At 43.2% G+C, this 21,577-nt stretch overlaps 1 pseudogene; it reads right to left on the bottom strand.

Annotated features, from left to right (window-relative positions):
* Positions 1-17,587: 17,587 nt before the first annotated feature.
* Positions 17,588-18,774, bottom strand: LOC108539180 (40S ribosomal protein SA-like; annotated as a pseudogene).
* Positions 18,775-21,577: the final 2,803 nt, after the last annotated feature.

Below are 21,577 nucleotides of genomic sequence, written 5' to 3'. Positions count from 1 at the left end.
ATTTAAAGAAGAAATATGAGTCCTGGTTGTTGTCTAAAACCCTTCTATTGACCCAGAAAAATCATTAAGACTCACAAAATGGGTGTCAAAGCCTTGGGAAAAGCCTGGAGACAAGAATGGAGCACTTTCTTTTTTTTTTTTGAGACAGAGTCTCACTCTGTCACCCAGGCTGGAGTGCAGTGGCATGATCTTGGCTCCTGCAAGCTCCACCTCCCAGGTTCATGCCATTCTCCTGCCTCAGCCTCCCAAGTAGCTGGGACTACAGGCACCCACCACGACAGACAGCTAATTTTTTGTAATTTCAATAGAGATTGGGTTTCACTGTGTTAGCCAGGATGGTCTCGATCTCCTGACCTCGTGATCTGCCCACCTCAGCCTCCCAAAGTGCTGGGATTACAGGCGTGAGCCACTGCTCCCAGCCGGGAAGAATGGAGCACTTTCTTAAAAGATCCTGAATATATACGATACTCTGGATGTCTTAGAGGACAATATGATACATATACAATCTATATATTATGTATGTATTAACAAACATATTTTCCTTTTACATATACACAAGAGGAAGATATAAAAATTTGTGTAAATAAGTTTATTAAAAAGGCCAAAGCAATCCAATAGGAAAATAAAAATCTTCCAATGGATGGTGCCAGAACAATGGATACCAACAAGAAAAAATAATTTGCTCTCTACCTCATACCATATCCAAAATTAATTTGAAACGTTAAGGTGGTGGATAATTGGGGATAAAATTTCAACTTTTTTGTATGATTGAAAATTTTCAAAATAAAATGGTGGGAAACATTTTTAAAAAGAAGTCCAGGCTGGGTGCGGTGGCTCACGCCTGTAATCCCAGCACCTGGGGAGGCCAAGGTGGGTGGATCACAAGGTCAGGAGTTCAAGACCAGCCTGGCCAAGATGGTGAAACCTCATCTCTCCTAAAAATACAAAAATTAGCTGGGCACGGTGGCAGGCACCTATAATCCCAGCTACTCGGGAGGCTGAGGCAGGAGAATTGCTTGAACCCGCGAGGCAGAGGTTGCAGTGAGCCAAGATCACGTCATTGCACTCCAGCCTGGGCGATAGAGTGAGACTCCATCTCACAATAAATAAATAAAAATAAAAAATAAAAATAAGTGCAAAAGAGCTCTTTCAAGAAGTACAAAACAAAAAATTTAAGTGATAAGGAGTCATTGTCTCATAGTTTAGTTGATAGAGTTTCTCTCCACTTTATTAATTGTACACAAAATAACGATATATCTTACAGTTGATGAAATTTTAGATTTGAAGAAATATAATGGTTCATAGAGTGGAAGAGAATACAGTCTTCCCTGACCTTTAGGACCTTACAGTAGAGGAGAAAGGAACATGAACCTCAGAGTGGGTGGCGCTGAGTGCTGTAATGGGACCATGGGAGTGCACCTACAAAGCAGTCTTTATATTTTAGAGCTTTACAGATTGCACTGGGTTTCCACATTTATATTTGTGGCATCTTCTTAACCATCCTGTAGGTAGGCCACATGATTAGCCCAATATACATTGGTTTAATGAACCCATAAAAAGAAGTTAAATAACTTAACTAGGATCATTTGGCTAGTAAAGGCTCAGTCTCAGACAAGGTTCTTCCAATAATTCTTCCTCCTAAGCCACATTTGTTTTAGGTTGGGTTCCCTAGAAGCAGAGCCTGAGATGGGGATGCCTTTGTGTAAGGGATTTATTGAGGTCGTGATCTCAGGAAAAACCTGTAAGGGACTAAAGGATGCAGGATAGGGCTGGAGATTGAAGCCAAGCGAAGATGTAGATTCAGCCCAAGTCCAGCCTCAGTCTGATCTCATGGGCAACCCTGGAGAGGGAGTTTTCCCACTTTGGGGTAAGAGGCTGGGCTTATATACCCCTCTTTCAGTCTGTCAATGGCGTTAGGTGCCACACCTTCTCATGTTGGGAATATGCATCTCTGAACAAGGTGGTTCTGAGTGCAGTTCTCTGGAGAAGGTGGGGAGCTGTGACCTGTTAGCAGCCAACAGTCAGCAGCAGCTAGGGAATGGTTCTGCCAGCCAGGTAAGGCCATCTGGGTGGGGCAGCAACCACATCTACTACACCACCACCGCTTTCAGTGAGAATTCTATCAGAGACATAGCCTCACATGTTATCTTAGGGGAGGGTCATTGTCCTCGCTAATGACTTCCCTGTGAGATATTGTGAACAGTTAGCATTTAGCCGTTAGGCCTGCTCTGAGAGTTAGTGTTTACTGAAAAATAGATATTCCCATGACATTATGTTCTATACTGGTCTAGAGGTCTTAGTTCCAGAGGGAGGAATGCTGCCATCAGGAGACACAACGACGTTTCCATTAAACTGGAAGTTAAGATTGTCAGCTGGTCACTTTGGGCTCCTCCTACCTTTAAGTCAACAGGCTAAGAAGGGAGTTACAGTGTTGGCTGGGGTGATTGACCTGGACTACCAAGATGAAATCAGTCTGCTACTCCACAATGGAGGTAAGGAAGAGTATGTGTGAAATACAGGAGATCCATTAGGGTGTCTCTTAGTATTACCATGCCCTGTAATTAAGGTCAATGGGAAACTACAATAGCCCAATCCAGGCAGGACTACAAATGGCTGAGAACCTTCAGGAATGAAGGTTTGGGTCATTCCACCAGGTAAATAAATAAATAAATAAATAAACACAACCTGCTGAGGTGCTTGCTGAAGGCAAAGAGAATACAGAATGGGTAGCAGAAGAAGTTACTCATCAATACCAGCTACGACCATGTGACCAGTTGCAGAAACAAGGACCACAATTGTGAATATTTCCTCCTTATTTTGTTAAGAATACGTTTGTGCATATATACACTTGTACTAAGAAAATATTTTCATTCTAAATTTCCTTTCTTTTTCCTTTATCATGTGACTTAAGATTTTTTGACTTTCAGCATTTAAGTGGTGTTAACTTTATGTAAAAACATTTAGGTTAAGGATTAGTGCGCTTCCGGTTGTACAAAGGATAGCTGTATTATGTTAGGTATAATTATGACCTTATCATTGTCTTTATTTGGAGATTATATATGATTTCAGGAAATGTGTATGGCTTCAAGTTGACAAGGGGTGGACTTGTGATCGTTAATATTGTCAACTTGATTGAATTGAAGGATGCAAAGTATTGTTCCTGGGTGTGTCTGTGAGGGTGTTGCCAAAGGAGATTAACATGTAAGTCAGTGGACTGGGAGAGGCAGACACACCCTCAGTCTGGGTGGGCACCATTCTCATCAGCCACCAGCCTAAAAGCAGGAATGGAAAGGGCAGACTTGCTGAGTCTTCCGGCTTCCATCTTTCTCCTGTGCTGGATACTTCCTACCCGCGAACATCTGACTCCAAGTTCTTCAGCTTTTGGACTCTTGGACTTGCACCAGTGGTTTGCCAGTGGCTCTTGTGCCTTTGGCCACAGACTGAAGGCTGCACTGTCAGCTTCCCTACTTCTGAGGTTTTGGGACGCGGACTGGCTTCCTTGCTCCTCAGTTTGCAGATGGCCTTTTGTGGGACTTCACTTTGTGATCGTGTGAGTCAATTCTCCTAATAAACTCCCCTTCATATATACATCTATCCTATTAGTCTGGTCCCTGTAGAGAACCCTCTCTAATACAATAGAGTTAAAGACAAACTCCTTGTATTTGTCTTGACAGAGTTTCTCTCCACTTTATTAATTGTACACAAAATAACGATATATCTTACAGTTGATGAAATTTTAGATTTGAAGAAATATAATGGTTCATAGAGTGGAAGAGAATACAGTCTTCCCTGACCTTTAGGACCTTACAGTAGAGGAGAAAGGGACATGAACCTCAGAGTGGGTGGTGCTGTTCTGTTGCCCAGGCTGGAGGGCAGTGGCACGATATTGGCCCACTGCAACCTCCGCCTCCCGGGTTCAAGTGATTCTCTTGCCTCAGCCTCCCGAGTAAATGGGATTACAGGTGCGTTTCACCACACTCTGGTAATTTTTTTGTATTTTTAGTAGAGACAGGGTTTTGCCATGCTGGCCAGGCTGGTCTCGAACTCCTGACCTCAGGCTATCTGCCTGCCTCAGCCTCCCAAAGTGCTGGGATGACAGGCGTGAGCCTCCATGCCCAGCCCTTTTTATTTTTTGAGACAGAGTCTTGCTTTGTCACCCAGGCTGGGGTGTGGTGGGGTGATCTTGGCTCACTGCAATCTTTGTCTCCCGTGTTCAAGTGATTCTCGTGCCTCAGCCTCCTGAGTACCTGGAATTACAGGCGTGTGCAACCATGCCTGGCTAATCTTTGTATGTTTAGTAGAGACAGGGGTTCGCCATGTTGACCAGGCCAGTGTCCTGGCCTCAAGTGATCCACTCTCCTCGGCCTCCCAAAGTGCTGGGATTACAGATGTGAGCCACAGTGCCAGCAGATTTTGCTACTTGCTATTAATTAAGGACTCAGACTTTGTAACATTCCACGTAAACTAGTAGATTTGTGTCTAGCAGAGGTGTAAATAATTTCTGTCTGGTAGAAAAATAATGCCAAAGGTTACAATTTTATTGCCTTGCAGGATATTAACCAGCTTTATGTCTAACGTAGCAAACTTATTCTAACCTTTTTTTAAAGGACCATATAAATCCTAGTTCCCCAAGCAGTCCAGCTCTATTTTCTGATTGGTTCCCTTGCTAATTAATGAATTCAATAAATTTTAACCTTTTGTTCTATATTTTATGAAAGTCTAATTTTTTCAGTTTTCGAAATTATACTTTGATGAAGGCCATTGCATACCATGCTAAGAGGTATGGAATTTATCCTTAAAAGAGGGGGAAAACTTTGAAATATTTATGCACAAGAATGACATGATTATATTGGGATTTGGAAAGGTCATTTTTTCAGCAGTGTCTAAAAGGAGTGAGATAGTCATTCATGTGAAATTTAATTCTGAAAACCAGTGGACATTTGGTGGCAACAGTAGCGATAATAATTTCTGAATATCCTGGGAGCAGGTAGTAATTTCTATATGGAAATTTTATCATGTACAGAATCAAGGAAGAATGGTATTTACACTGCAGTTTAGGAGGATGTCGCATATTAATATCTATTAACAGCCACTATGGTAATCAGAGGTCATAAATATTGTAAGTAGATAAAAGAAGTTGTGCTCTAGGGTTACCATCCGAAGCACATTATCAATGTACCCATGGATATGCAGTTAGAAAAATGAGCCATCACTTGCCTTCAGCTGGGAAGAAAGCCAGTTTATCTGATGTGAAGCAATCTCTAACACCTTTTTTCTCCTCCTGGTATTCTCTAAACCCGAGAGGTGGCGAAGAATAAGGAAACATCTTGGGAAGCTCAAATCCTCTGGGAACACTGCCTCTGGTCAGTGAAACCAGGGAAAGGAAGGAGACATACTATTCAAGTGCCTTTGTGTTTTAAACTGTTGGAGTGAATGCACTGGTGTTCTGCAAACTGCTGTACATGTTCTGTCACCCTCTGTGGAGGCACCATTCATATTGTAGACATTGTAGATCTGGATAAGTATGCCTATTTTTGGTAGTTGTCTGTAAAATGTGTTGGATCAGGATTGTGTTTTTGCACCAAATGGGCTAGGAGTGGCCTCGTGAATGATCCACTTTTCACATGTATTTTAAAATGATAACAGGTCAGATTCCTAGGATTTGGGGGCTGGCATTCTGAAGTGTTTTTCTCATATTACTCATTATTGTACCACCGTTTCTCCCTTAAGATGGACCTATTTCTCCAAAGTTCTGAGAGGTAAGCAGAAGGCACAACTTCTTCACCCTAATGAGGATGATCTTTCTGTTTGGTATTACTTTCACATTTAGAATCCTTTCTACAGATGACATTTGTCCATGTATCTATCTATCTATCTATCTATCTAGACAGAGTCTTGCTCTGTTGCCCAGGCTGGAGTGCAGTGGCACAATCTGGGCTCACTGCAACCTCCATCTCCTGGGTTTAAGCAATTCTTGTGGCTCAGCCTCCGGAGTAGCTGGGATTATAGTCAGGTGCTACCACGCTCTACTAAAATTTTGCGTTTGTAGTAGAGACAGGGTTTTACCATGTTGGCCAGGCTGGCCTCAAACTCCTGGCCTCAAGTGATCCACTCTCCTTGGCCTCCCAGAGTGCTGGGATTTTAGGAGTGAGCCACCACGCCCAGCCACACTTGTCATTTTAAAAAGCTGCTTAGCATCTACTCTGCAGTGAAGACATGACTTTGAATTTAAGACATTACTTTGAATTTCCTTTGGGAAACCACTGTTTCCTCATTCTCAGCCATGTGGTTTAGATGGGACTGATTCTAAGGCTGAGCCCTGACTGGCCTAAGTCACCATCTTGGCCACTTGACTGGTTCAGCAAAGGGAATATATCCCAATCAGAACTAGTGAGACAGGAAGGTATTTTCTGGGGGTATTTTGCTGCCACACAGGGGAGAACCTGACGCTGCTGGAGGGAGAGCAGCTGGTATAGTATGGGAAGAAATCTAAAAGCATAGAAAAAAAGTCACCCATGGAGACATCATTTGAGGCTTGGATCACACTGATTCTGAAGCCAGCACTGCCTTTGGATATTGTGGTTATGTAAGCCAATGTAGTCCATCTCTTCTTCAAGCAATTTGAAGTTTTTTAGGGAGGTTGGTTTTGTCTTGTTTTTATTTTGGTCACATGAAACACACACACACATCCTTAACTAATCCATTGTATTTCTTATGTGATTTGGATTTACCCATTTTCAGACTAATGACTTAAAGGATGACTCCAGGCTAAAGCAGATCATTTTAAAAGTAGCTATTTACTATTAAAAGCACCTAAGGTCAGGCCTGGTGGCTGATGCTTATAATCCCAGCACTTCGGGAGGCCGAGGTGGGAGGATTGCTTGAGCCCAGGAATTCGAGAACAGCCTGGGCAACATAGGGAGACCTCGTCTCTCCAAAAAATTTAAAAATTAGCTGGGTGTGGTGGCACACACCTGTAGTTCCAGCTACTCAGGAGGTTGATCTGTGGGAGGTCAAGGTTGCAGTGCGCCATGATCGTGCCACTGCGCTCTAGCCTGGGTAACAAGCGAGATCCTGTCACACATACAAAACAAAACAAAACAAAACAAAACAAAAAACGGTGGGTGGTGTTGGGGAGGCACTTCAACACTTAACACAAATTGCTGACGTGAGAGCCTCATGTTATTTGAAATTTACAATTCCTTTTTTTTTTCTCTTAATCAGAAATGATTACCCTGACTACTCTTTCTTGATGTTTTGCTTTGGATAAATGAACTGTAATATCATGCGTTTCACAGTATGGGTCCATTCAGGAGAAAGAACCACACCATAGGTGAAGTAGAGGAGGTTTTATATAAAGAAGTATTAACTATGCTAAAAGAGTAACAATAAGATACAAGAAAACGCTATATGGTGCCCTGGGCTGAGGGAAAGTACTAAAGGAAGCACAAACTTGAAAGAAGTTCACATCTCACTGGAGAAGGTATGGTTCAGCCCACTGGGCAGCAGAGTGGTTTCCAATTCTGTTGGACCAAAGCTGGCCTGCAGCTGCTGGAAAGCAAAAGGCCACCTGCCAGAGGGCAGCCTGGGAGCTGGGCTTGGGTGAGCGTGGGAGTCTGCATGGGGACAGGAGCCCCTCAGGGCACATGGGCTGCACCAGAGCTTTGGTTTCCATGACAAGAGGGCCATGGAAAGGCTATCGCCAGGCTGAGGCTGTAATGTCACAGAGGGACTGTATCCTGGGCTGGGGCAGGCTCTACTGGCTGTCCCGGGACCCATATAACTGACCCCTGGTTCACTCGGGAAATGACAGGAGAGTCTCTTCCTCCTGCAGTTTCCTCCAGCGCCCTGTACAGAGAAGTTTAATGAACATCATGCCCTACTTCAAGAATAAATGCTTAAAAGAATTCTAGGCTGATCCCAGAGCATACACTGAAGGTTGCATTTAGAGCTGAGAAGCAATAAATTGTTTTTTCCAAGAATACAGCTCTGTCCAATTCATTAGGGACTGTTTGTGGGGAAAGAATGACAGAAGTTGCCTCATCTTACATACTCAAATTCTGAGTTGGGTTAAGGGTTTCCTGAAGGGGAGGACTTAGTCTAGGCAGGTGTCCACTAGAGTGTTCTATGTACTAGTATGAAGCAGAAAAAAATGGAGATATGCTATGCCGAGCAAAGTGGTAAGATCGACTTACTGTTGGACACTCCAGAGCTTTAATATGCTAATGTATAATGACTTCTCTTCAAATGAATCAAACGGATAACCCTTTTTCCTTCAGGGTTATGTACCAGTTGCCTATAGCAGTTTTTTTTTTTTCCTCAAAATTCCCACATCTTCCCACATTCTCTTCTTACAATGTGATACTAAAACTCTTCCCATTGAGAATTTGGATCTGTTTTTCTTCCTCTGAAATTTGGGTGAGCATATGACTATGTTGGAAGTGATACTGCATGGCCTCCAAGGTTAGATTATAAAAGACAAAACAGCTTCTGCCTGGTTCTCTTGGGACAATTGTTCTTGGCACCTCGCCAGCATGCTTTCAGGAAGCCTAAGCAGTCACATGCAGGTTTTATGTCCAAAAGGCCCAGCTGTAGTCCCGACCAACAGCCAGAATCAATCACCATACACATGAGTGAGTAAGCGTGCAGTTGATTCCAGCTCCCAGCCATTGAGTCGATCCCAACTTCCAGGTCTTCCCAGTCAAGGCCTCCGACACTGTGCAGCCGAGGCAAGCCAGCCATACGAAGTCCTTCCCAATTCCTGGGCCTGTAGGATCCATGAGCGTAATACAATGGTTGTTCTTTGAAGCTACGAAGGTTAGCCTGGATTGTTACACAGTAATAATGACTGGACCACACCCTGTAGGAAAGCCTTTCTCACAAATCCCAGCTGTGTTACAGTTTTGTACCATCCTTCAATCCTTCTTTTCACTAAAATCCGGCTGTCCACTGGCTAGACCAGATATCCACTGCTCTATCAAAACGATTGCCAGTGTGCTGTGACTCTGTGAGCAAATTCTTCTCCTCTGTGTGACCCATACTGACCCGGGCACTTTCCAGATTCTTCTCCATAGTGCAAGCTATGTTCTCATTAGGTCTGGAGAGGAGAGGATGCTTGACTTAGCCCAGGTTGTTTACCCTTAGGTTTGTGTTTTGGTCACAAAGTGTAAAGAAGCGAGTCTGAGCATAGCCAGTTCTGTTTCTTCTCTTTCAGAGTGACTGCCCAATGGAGTATTAGCCCTCCCCAGGAGAACTTCTCCTCCTTCTTCCCCCTCCTCCTCTTCCCTTTCCCCCTTCGTTTTCCTCTCTCCTTCGCCTTCCTCTTCTTCTCCTCCTATTCCTCTTCTTCACTCCCTCCTGCTTCTTAAGCAGTTACCAGAAGCCAGGCACAGCAACATAACTAGGTATGAGCAGTGCTGTCATCCTCTGGTTGGTGCTGTTCGTGTTCCTTATCCCTGTGAATCCCTTTACCATTTGCCTGCACGCAGGTTCCGCAGCCAGCACCTGAGTCTCTGGTTTCTTTGTCCTAGAATGGTTTTTGGGCTGCCTAGTTGCAAATGCCTGGCAGTTTACATACCTCCTTCCCCCAGTAGCCCTAAACCCTTGTGGAACTAAACCAAAACTTTCCTCTATGGGATCTGGCTTGATATAGCACTTTAGCTTGGCCCTCTTCCCTTCCCTGTCTCCTGGGAATATTTCCTGATACGTCACTTGTGCATGAATCCTATTCTCCGGTCTCTTTCTGAGAAATTTAGCTTAAGACATTTCTATGTAATAGTCAGGGAAACTGAGAAGTAAATTGCACAATCTCTGTAAAAAAAAAATAAGTGATTGACATTGAGATTTTAACCTGGCTTCCTTTAGATCTCAAATCTGCTTACCTGCTCATACTCAATACCGCTTCCTGAAATAAGGCAGCCATTTAACACCTAGGTCTCTCCCCAGTACAGCTATAGGCAAAGCACTGCTAGGAAGAGCCAGCCATGACAAGTCAGCTGCGTGTTTATCCACCATCCCACAGTTCTTTAAAGTGAATCCTTTGAGAGCAGATCATGCTAAGTTGAAGTTTGCAGCCCCACAACACGATTATGCTCATGACTGTGCAATTTGGACAGGGTTTGGTGGGGAAGGAAAGGCTCGTCTCTGTTCCATGAGGTGTCAGCTGCAGGCCTCAACTGGGGAAAATCTGCTTCTAAGATGGCTCAGTCAGGCTGTCAAGTTGGTGCTGTCAACTAGACAATCAGCCAGGGCTGAGGCTGGAGGGATCTCTCTAGGTGGGTCTCTCCATGTGGCTTCTCATAGCAGCAGAGCCAGGTTCCAAGGGCAAGCCATCCCCAGAGAGAGCCAGGAGGAAGCTGGGTGGCTTTCGTGGGCTGGGCTCAGACGTCAGATAGTATCACTTCTGCCCTTCTCTACTGATGGAGGCAGTCACAAAGGCCCACCCAGTTTTTTCAGGGGATGGGGACAGCCGTAGACTCTACCTCTTGTTCGGGAGTGGCCAGGTTCTGGAAAAACACGTGTGATGGGCAATATTACTGTGGTCATTTTTTGGAAGCGCAATCTGCCACCCAGGTATCATGTTCATTCCCTTGAGTTAGCTTCTGCCAGGCGTGGAAGACACGGGCATCAATAATTTTCAGGTTCCCAGCTTCTGCTCCATCATCCGAGAGGAATGCCCTGTTTGCCTTTGGCCCAGTTTGGGTTGCATCTTTGTTCCAATTGCTGTGGTATGAGATTGGATAATGTTATTGGTTTATTTGGAGTTGGGGCCCTACCTCTGCCAATCCCTGTGGCTTAGGGTGTGAGATCTGAAAGCAGATGGCTCTAACCAAGAGGATAAGAACAGGTTGAGGGTGAGGAGTAGAGCCAGAAGAAGCGGGGGGGTGTCCTGTCCTGAGCAGACACATTAATAGCTATCCACCATAGGCAAGAGACCCTGACCTTACGACATGCGGTCTTGGAGGCATTGCTCATAAAGACTGCTCTTCCCTCCCCTCCTCCGGGCGACCGAGAATGTGGCTCCTTGGATAAATGGGCTCCCGGCCTGCCGTCCCAAGGGAGGACTTGTATTACTTTATAGACCCAATTCTGCCAATGTAGCTAGAGGTTTAGGTGGAAGTTGTGGAGATTTATGATTAAAGAAACAAACCCAGCAGGTTTAGCAATAAATGGGATCCATTTCTTCTTGGAAGTTTCTGCCCTGAGAAGGTGTAAAGTTGTAAGTTTTATGATCCTTGATGGAGGCAGTCAACTCACATGTTTCTCAGAACAATTTCTTTGGTTGAACACTTCATATTTTTGTTTTATTTTATTTGAAATTATTATTTATTTAAATGGATGGATATCATTGTATGTTTTTTATCATGTACAACATGATGTTTTGAAGTGCGTATCTATTGTGGAATGGTTAATCTAGCTAATTAACAAAGGAGCCCTTCAGATTTTGAAGGCCAGCATTGGCCCTAAAAAACAAGAACTGCTTGAGACCACCTGAATAACATTTAGATTTGGGGAGGCCAAATATTCAAGACCTTTTGTAATCTGGATCCAGCTAAAAAATGATAGCCTTTATTTCCACTACCAATTTAAGCTTCAACAAGTAGAATTTAACATAAGGTTTTAAAAGCCAGGCACAGTGGCTCATGCCTGTAGTCCTAGCTACTCAGAAGACTGAAGTGAGGTGAATCCCTTGAGCCTAGGAGTTCAAGGCCAGACGAGGCAACAAGTGACATCCCATCTCCCAAAACCAAATAAATAAAAATAAAATAATGTCTTAAATATTCCTTTTCTTTTTCTTTTCTTTTTTTTTGAGACAGAGTCTCACTCTGTCACCGGGGCTGGAGTGCAGTGGCACGATCTCGGCTCCACCTCCTGTGTTCAAGCAATTCTCCTGCCTCAGCCTCCTGAATAGCTGGGATTACAGACATGCACCACCACGCCTGGCTAATTTTTGTATTTTTAGTAGAGATGGGGTTTCACCATGTTGGCCAGTCTGGTCTCAAACTCCTGACCTCAAGTGATCTGCCTGTCTCAGTCGCCCAAAGTGCTGGAATTATAGGCCTGAGCCACCGCCTCCGGCCTAAATGTTTCTTAATACTTTTATTTTCACCTTGGGTGGTTTCCTCGGAAATGGATTATAGATACTTTTTTTGTTTGCTTGTTTTCTTCCTTTTTTTATATAATTGAGGAAACCCAAGAAACATAATTCTGGGGGACATAAAATTGCTAACTCAACAGGATCCCCTCAAAGTCATCAGGTGCTGCTGGAACATGTCTGTGGGAGAACACACTGCTGTAAGAGGCTGTCCATCTTCCAACACCCGACAGTCCTCACTGTGAGAAGGGTATTACATTCAAGCCAGATCTACCTCTCTCTCATCCAGCAGTGCATTTCTGGGCTCTGAACCAAGAAGCACAATTCTACTTCTTCCCATGACCGCCTTCTGGATATTTTAAGATGTTACCAGGTTCATTACACATGTTCAGCCCAAACTGTCTGTGGCCTAAGTTAGTCGTACCCAGAATCCAAACCCCGCACTATTCTGACCGTCCTCCTCAAGATCGATCTTCATTTTGAATGTTCCCTCTGAAAGGGGAGTGCTGTACTGAATATGGTATTTCTTCATTCTTTCATCAACTAGGCATTGAGCACCTAAGTGGGGGGCAGGCACTGCTTGTCATCCAGGGATCTAGAAGAGCACAGGACAGATGCAATCCCTGCCTCACGAAGTGTGTCATATCTCGAAGGAGCTGGACATGCGGAGTGTCAGGTGTTGGGGAGCTGGGTATGCAGAGTGCCAGGTGCTGCTTTGATTTTTCCTGACCACCACTCTTTCGTCCTATTCATGCTGCCTAAAACTGTATTATCTTATTTGATTTCCACAACAAACCATGTGCCATACAAACTGGGACAATGCCAGGCACCTGTCATCCCATACCTGTGCAGTTGTGTTTATTTTATACATAAATACAGCTGTCATTTCCCTTTTATCTTGTTGGCTACCCCTCGGGATTCTGATCTGTTGAAATCATTTAAATATTTATTATACCATCTCTTTTATTTGCCATTTCTTTGAGTTTGGGATCATTTGCAAAGTTGATAAGCATGGATTTTAAGGTTTTTGCTTTTAAATTAATTGTTGATTTTTTTCAAAATGTGAAGGACAGAGGAATAAACAGTACCACGCTAGTTCAGAAAGTCTCAATAAAATACTTGAATGAACAGCTAGCTATCAAGAATAAGTTCTAACGTTCTATACCAGTGTAGGATGACTATAGTTAACAATAATATATTATACAGGCCGGGCGAGGTGGCGCACGCCTAAAATCCCAGCACTTTGGGAGGCCGAGGCAGGGCGAATCACTTAAGGTCGGGAGTTCGAGACCAGCCTGGCCAATATGGTGAAACCCCGTCTCTACTGAAAATACAAAAATTAGCCAGGTGTGGTGGTGCATGACTGTAATCTCAACTACTCAGGAGGCCAAGACATGAGAATTGCTTGAACCCGGGAGGCGGAGGCTGCAGTGAGCCGAGATCATGCCATTGCACTCCAGCCTGGGCAACAGAGTGAGACTCTGTCTCAAAAAAAAAAAAAAAAAAAAAAGAAAGAAAACAAAACAAAACAAACAAAAGCCCCACAAACCCAGTAATATTTTATACAGTTTCAAATGGCTAGATAACTAGAAGGAGGATATCAAATGATTCCAACAAAAAGGAATCATAACTATTTGAGCTGATGGATACACTAATTATGCTGATCTCATCATTGTACATTAAATGTATTGAAACATCTCTATGCACCCCTTGAATATGTACAGTTATTATTTGTCAATTAAAAAAAGAAATACTTGAAAGAATGAATATGTACTTTTCCCTGAAATTTTTAAAATCTGCTTTTCTAAAGTCACATTTACTATTCTCCAAATCAATTGATCACTTTTTTCCAAAGGGTTCCTGGCATTCAGTGTAACCAGACTGGTTGTAGTTACCTATTATTTAGAGAATTGTTCAAATTACCATATGCCCACCAATCCTCCCCTTCCCCCTCTAGAAAGGAAAACTGGGTTATTTGAATGCAATATTCAATTTACCTTAGGTTGTGCCAAAGAGGAGAGCCTTTAAAAAATGATCTGAAGTCCAAAAAGACATCTGCTGCACCCTTTTGTTGGTAATTTTAAAACCCTGGGCTAGTCAGGAAGATTCTATTTTTATGCTCATTGTTGAGAGAATCAGGTAACAACAGGAAAACAACCCTACAGAGTGAAATCAGATAATCCCAGACAATGGGTTGTTTGGCCACTGCCGCAGAGCTTCTGGTCCAGCCTGCAGGGAGGTAATGGTCTTCTCACAACCCTGGAGCAAGTTCCGGTTCCAAAGGCTTCACGGAGCAGAAGTTGGAGCCATATCAAGCAGGCCTCTGATTTATGAGGGTAAGTAAGACAGGAAAATAAACATGGCTCCTGCCTGTGCTGAGCCAGGCTGTGTCGTGGGGTTGAGGCGTGTGTGCCTCTGTGTGTGTGGGCATTCCTCACAGGCACAGACGTGGCTGCCCAGGATTTTTGCAGCATGCAGTGTTGGTGAGGTAAAATTCTGAAACCAAAGATTGTTTATAATCTTGCTGTTACAGGGACTGACAGTTTTTTTAATTATCAAAATTAAAACTTCTTTATGTCTCCCAGGAAGTGTATGGACTCCTCATGCACCATGGTGTGTGGGAGTGGATTTGGCTTTGTCGGCCTGGAGAACAAGCAGTCTGGAAATACTTAGAGAAATTAGATGTGCAAATATGTACCTGACAGCCCAGTATTCTCCTCTCCTGGATATATGTCCCAGAAAATCTCATTCCTAGGTACATGAGGACACTTGGAAAACAACATTCACTGCAGCATCCTGTGGGATAGAGGAGTTGCAGGCACCCTAAGGTGTCCCTCACTGGGGGTAGGAAAGTACACTGTTGAAGAGAGGCACACACTTGGACCAGATGGAAGCAATGAACTAAAGGTACATCAATAATATAGACAGACTTTGAAAACATGATGTTGAATGATAATACTTTGTATTATTATCATTTTATTTCTTTTATTTTTTATTTATTTTATAGTAGAGGGAGATCTAGAATTGTGCAGCTTGATGTGTGGTCCACTGTCCACAGCCTCAGAATCCCCAGGCAACCTGTTACAAATGTTAACTCTCAGGCCCCATGCAGACCTGCTGAATCAGAGTCTGTGGTCCAGGAATCTGTGTTTTCTCCAGATCATCCCGATGCAGCTAAAGTTGGATTACATTTATATGCACTGAAAATGCATACATATACTAAGTTGTGCTCTGTATTTTTCAAAGGTAGGGTCATAGCTAAGGAAATACTACACATTATAATGAGTGCTGTTGGGGAGAAGGGTGGAACAGAAATGCAAGACAGAGACTGGGTGCGGTGGCTCACACCTGTAATCCCAGCAGTTTGGGAGATTGAGGTGGGCGGATCACCTGAGGCCAGGAGTTCAAGACCAGCATGACCAACATGGCGAAAATTCGTCTCTATTAAAAATACAAAAATTAGCCAGGCATGGTGGTGTGCACCTGTAATCTCGGGTACTTGGGAATCCTGGAGGCAGAGGTTGCAGTAAGCCAAGATTGCACCACTGCACTCCAGCCTGAGCGACAGAGTGAGACCCTTTCTTAAAAAAAAGTAGAAAAAGAAAAAAAGAAACACAGAATAGAGATGAAGGGGGAAAATCCAATAAAATAAAATACATATAAAAATGAGGCACAGCGCAGGCAGAGATGATAGTAAGTGATAAACTGAATCATAAAAGAACTTAATTCCGTAACTGATGTTAAAAATATTTGCCCGGTTCAGAAAATCCCACAGAAAACTAGCATGCATCTGTAGTCCCAGCTACACAGGAGGCTGAAGTAGGAGGGTGGCTTAATGCCAGGAGTTCAAGATCAGCCTGGGCAACAGAGCAAGACTCTGTCTCTGAAAAAAAAAAAAAAAAAGAAGGTAGGAAGGAAGAAAGAAAGAAAGAAAGAAAAAAGAAGAAAGAGAAAGAAAGAAAAAGAAGGACAAGAAAAGAAGAGAAAAGCTGGAGAAGGAATTAGGACTTCAGATCCAGAGGAAATATTTTTTGCCTGTTATTGAAGTCCACTGACTCTGCTCCGGCCAGCAGAGGTATATTCAGTGAGTCAAACTGCCTATGTATGAACAGAAAATCAGTTCTTTCTGCTCCCCATTAACAAATATTTAAGGAACATCAGTGTAAGGGAATGCCAAATTATTAGCTTGCCCAAGATGTCGGCATCTCGTATTCTGGCCCCAGAGGATTACCTGATTTGAAGAGACCCGTAAGTCAGGTGCAAGGATGTAGTTGGAAGAAAACACAGTTTCTCTAGTAACCATGTAGCCTACAGACCACACAGGACGTATTCAGAGAATCAGGTCTGAGGAGGCTTCGGCCCACCCAACAAGAAAGTGGAAATGATCACAAAAGGCCAACTTTTCTCCTGTTTGTTTTTTTTCCTTTGTTTGAGACTCTTACTTCTGACTGCCGGGAAAAGCTGAGTGGTGGTTTCACTTGGCTGAAACCTTATTAGGGAATTAAGGTGCCATGAGACACCTCATGGGTGGACAGGTTGGCATGGTGCTGACAAAGGGTCCTGTGTCTCCCGGGGCACACCAGCCGCTGGCTCATCTGAATGCCCTCTCAGTGATGAGCAGTTGAGTGGCCATCTGAGGTGGCTGACGGTGACAGGTCCACAGCCTGGGAGTGGAGAGGGCTGGGTTCTCACTGGGTTCTGGAAAGGGAGACCACACTATCACCATTTATCATCCAAACTGTGGCACTTTGAAAAAACCCTAATTACTTCTATGTGTACTTCCTAAACCTAAGGACATTGTACATGGATAGCAGTGCCGTTATCTAATCTCCAGTGTTCAGATTTCACACGGCCTGCTGATGTACTTTGTTTCCATTCAGGATATAATCTTGTACCATGTGTTGCATTTAGTTGTCATTTCTCTTTAGTGTCCTTTAATCTAGAATGGTTCCTTAGTCTTTCTTGTCTCTCATGACCTTGATATGTTTTGTGGCTCAATTGTTGTGTGGAATGTCCCTTAGTTGGGGTTTGTCTGATATTTCTTAGTGACTAGATGCGGTTTATATTTTCTGGCAACAATATCACAAAAGTGCTGTTGTGTCCTTCTTGGCACATTTTTTTCTTTTCTTTTCTTTTTTTTTTTTTTTTTTTTTTGAGACAGAGTCTCACTCTGTTGCCCAGGCTGGAGTGCAGAGACGTGATCCCGGCTCACTGCAACCTCCACCTCCTGGGTTCAAGCAATTCTCCTGCTTCAATCTCCTGAGTAGCTGGGATTACAGGCACATGCCACCACAGCCAGCTAATTTTGTATTTTTAGTAGAGACGGGGTTTTACTATGTTAGCCAGGCTGGCTCGAACTCCTGACCTCATGTGATCTGCCCACCTCGGCCTCCCAAAGTGCTGGGATCATGGACGTGAGCCACCGTGCCCGGCCCTTCTCAGCACTTTTTTTTTTTCGAGAAGCTGATGTTTATTTTCCATCAACCTTATTTCCATGTTCCTTAAGAGCCTGTGCAAGAACAGCTTAAGACCATTCAGTGGTTGCTCCTACCCATTCAGTGGCCTGAGCAGTGGGAGCTGCAGACCAGTCTTCCGTGGCAGGCTGAACGCTCCAGTCTTCAGTAGGGAACTGCCGAATAGGCACAGAGGGCTCCTGCACACCTTCAGACCAGTCTACAACCTCAGGCTGAGTAGCAGTGACCTCAGGAGCTGGAGCAGTCCATTTACCCTGAAATTCCTTGTTAGTCGCAGCCTTTTCAGTAGCAGCCTGCTCTTCTTTTTCAATCTCTTCAGGATCTCTGTAGAAGTAGAGATCAGGCATGACCTCCCACGGGTGTTCGCGGGAAATGGTGCCACGCATGCACAGAACTGCCCGAGCCAGCATCCACCACATCAGACCCACTGAGTGAGTGCCCTTGTTGTTACATGGGATGGGAATGTCCACATAGTGCAGAGGAGAATCTGTGTGACACAGAGCAATGGTAGGTAGGTTAACATAAGATGCCTCCGTGAGAGGCTGGTGGTCAGCCCTGGGGTCGGTAACCACAAGAAGCTGTGGCTCCCAGAAAGCTGCCTGGATCTGGTTGGTAAAGGTTCCAGGGGTGAAGCGGCAGCAATTGGAGTGGCTCCAGTGGCAGCAGCAAACGTCAGCACGGTCCTCTGACCAGTATTCCTGGAGGATATGACACTGACATCAGCAGGGTTTTCAGTGTCAACAATGGCACGGGCCGCCAGCAGAAGCTCCTCCCAGGTCCTCTTCAGATTTAGGATGTAGATGCCACACTTTTCCTTTTGTAGATGTACTGTTCCATCTGCAAGTCAAGATTAGTGCCACCTAAGTGGGTTCCTGCTGCAAGGAACTTAAGGACATCCTCCTCCTTCATTTGCAGGACATCAAGGGCTCCGGATATTGTGAAAGTTTCCCTTTAAGTTACGACTGGAATCCAGAACAATGCCGTGTGGACCTCTCTGTGGATAGCGCGGAAAGCTCTCAGCACATCTCAACAGGAGGCACATGATGTCCATCGGTACCATCTGTGAAGATATTAATCTTCGTTACTGGATTAAGCATCTGCCAGATTTCTCTACAGTAAAGTTACTATTTTTTTCTTCATAATTACAACAGTTTTTTAGGGAAATACTTTGAAAGCATGCATATATCAAACATGTATTTTGAGAGGAAAAAAGGGTGCTACTGATACTTAAACTGTGACAACAGAAGCAAACGTATTATCCTGGGGAAACTAGGATGTATAGTCATCCCAGTTCTGAATGACTTTTGTTATTTCCTGGTGTAATGTCCAGGTTGCTCCCAGCCACATTTTAAGGGTCACGTTCATGGCGAAACCATTTCTGAACTCCCTCCTCTCTGCCTCCATTTCACCCTGTGAGATGACCATCATAGACTGTTACGTCTCTCTGACTTCCTGTCTCTTTCTTTCTGTCTCAGACTGACAGCTCCTTGAAGGCAAGAACCTTGTCATATCTTTATCTTCTAGGGCCTTACATGGATCTAGTACAGGAGAAGCACTGCCTAAAAGTTTGAATTCATACTGACCGTCTCTGAACGTTGGTTTTCCACCTTTTGCAAAAAGGAATAATGAACTTTGCTGAATTGCCTCTAAGGATCAACTGTGATGAGATTTTATAAGTGAAAGCACTTTATAACCTACAAAGTGCCAGAGGACTCTGAGGCATCATCGTTTGTTTGGAGCTAAGAATGACTCCAACACCAGTGAGCACTGCTGGGTCTCCTGTCACACTCAGCAGGCGGCCACCCAGACTCTGATCTGAAATCAGCTTGTTCACGCCTTCGTCCTAAGGGTAGTTCCTGTGGCTGTCTTTTTTGTCTTAGTAGCTTCAGGGCTGAGCACAGAACACAGCCAGGGGTACTCAATACATGTTTTGAAAGAACACCCACATGAATGAACGAATCTAGCCCCTTTCCCTCTTCTTAGTCTCCAAACCTCCCAAAAGAAATTTAAGAACTAGCACTGGACCTGACACAGTATTGTGTAAGCATTCAAGATGAATGCTATGTAGAGAATTACAGCAAGTAAAGAGATTGAATTAGTAATCAAATAACTTCTCACAAAGAAAGCCCCAGACTCTGATGGCTTCACTCGGTGAATTCTATCAAACATTTGAAAAAGAACGAATACCATTATTTTCACAAACTCTTTCAAAAAGTAGAAGAGGAGGGAACATTTCCCAACTCATTCCATGATGCCAGTATTATCCCTGATACCTGAGACAACTCAATAAAGGAAAACTCTAGATCAATATCCCTTATAAATGTAGTCAAAAACCTTTAACAAAATATCAGTGAACTAGAAGAATTACACCCCCTGGCCAAGTGGGATTTATCCCAGGAATACAAGGTTGGCAATATATGAAAATAAATCATGTAATATACCACATGAATAGAAAAAAGGGCAAAAGCCACATGGTCATCTCAGTAGACACAGGAAAAGCATTTGACAAAATTGAACATACATTCATGACAAAAACACTCAACTAACCAGGACTAGAAGGGAACTTCTTAAACCTGATAAAGGGCATCTACAAAAAGAAAGCTCATAGGTAATATCATACATAATGGTGGAAGACAAATGCTTTTTTCCTAAAATCAAGAACAAGATAAGAATGTCTGTGCTCACCACTTCTACTCAACACTCAACTAACTGACAAATTAATTAGGAAAGAAAATAAAATAAAAGGCATCTAGATTTGAAAGGAAGAAATAAACTATATGTTATCTATTGGCAGACATAGGTCTTGTATATATGAAATTACGAAGTATCCACTAAAAATTACTAGAACTATTAAACAAGTTCAGCAAGGAGGTAAAATCAATATACAAAAATCAATTGTATTTCTATATGCTGGAAGTAAACAATCAGAAAATGAAATTAATCTAAAAATTCCATTTCCATTTATAATAGTATCAAAAGAGTAACCTACTTGGGAATAAGTTTAACATGAGAAGTATAAGACTAGTACACTCAAATTACAAAACACTGCTGAAAGAAATCAATGAAGACCTACACAGATGAAAAGACATCCTATGTCCATGGATTGAAAGACTTAACATTGTTCAGATGGGAATATGCCCTGGAGTGATCTATAGTTTCAATGCGGTCCTTATCAAAATCTCACCTGGATTTTTTTTGTAGAAATCGACAAACTGATCTTGAAAATCATATGGATTTGTTAATTAGCTCAATGTAGCCATTTTATAATGTATACATATTTCAAAACATGTTGCATGTGATATATACTATTTTTATTTGTCAATTAAAATTAATTAATTAAAAAATAACCCCAACAGTAATGAGAAAACTAAAAGAAAATCATATGGAAATTCAAGGTATCCAGAATAACCACAATCATCTTAAAAAGGAAGAATTAAGTTGGAGGACTTATATTCCTCTATTTCACAACTTACTGCAAATCTGTAGTAGTCCAGACAGTGTGGTACTGGTGTAAGGATAGATATATAGGTCAATGGAATAGAAGTGAGAGTCCTGACAGAAATTTATACATCTATGGTCAACTTGTTTTCTAAAAGGGTGCCAAGACCATTCAGTGGAGAAGGAAGTTTCTTCAAAAATGGTGGTGAAGGCCGGGCGCGGTGGCTCAAGCCTGTAATCCCAGCACTTTGGGAGGCCGAGACGGGCGGATCATGAGGTCAGGAGATCGAGACCATCCTGGCTAACATGGTGAAACCCCGTCTCTACCAAAAAAATACAAAAATCTAGCCGGCGAGGTGGCGGGCGCCTGTAGTCCCAGCTACTCGGGAGGCTGAGGCAGGAGAATGGCGGGAACCCGGGAGGCGGAGCTTGCAGTGAGCTGAGATCCGGCCACTGCACTCCAGCCTGGGCGGCAGAGCCAGACTCCGTCTCCAAAAAAAAAAAAAAAAAAAAAAAGGAAAGAAAAAAAAATAAGGGGGGGTTTTTTTTTATAAGAAATTGAGAAAGTAGA

The sequence above is a fragment of the Rhinopithecus bieti genome, unplaced genomic scaffold (genome assembly GCF_001698545.2).
Source record: "Rhinopithecus bieti isolate Rb0 unplaced genomic scaffold, ASM169854v2 scaffold_17429, whole genome shotgun sequence".
Classification (NCBI taxonomy): domain Eukaryota; kingdom Metazoa; phylum Chordata; class Mammalia; order Primates; family Cercopithecidae; genus Rhinopithecus; species Rhinopithecus bieti.
The sequence above is the reverse complement of the archived record's forward strand: the minus strand, read 5'-3'. Positions and strand labels throughout refer to the sequence as shown.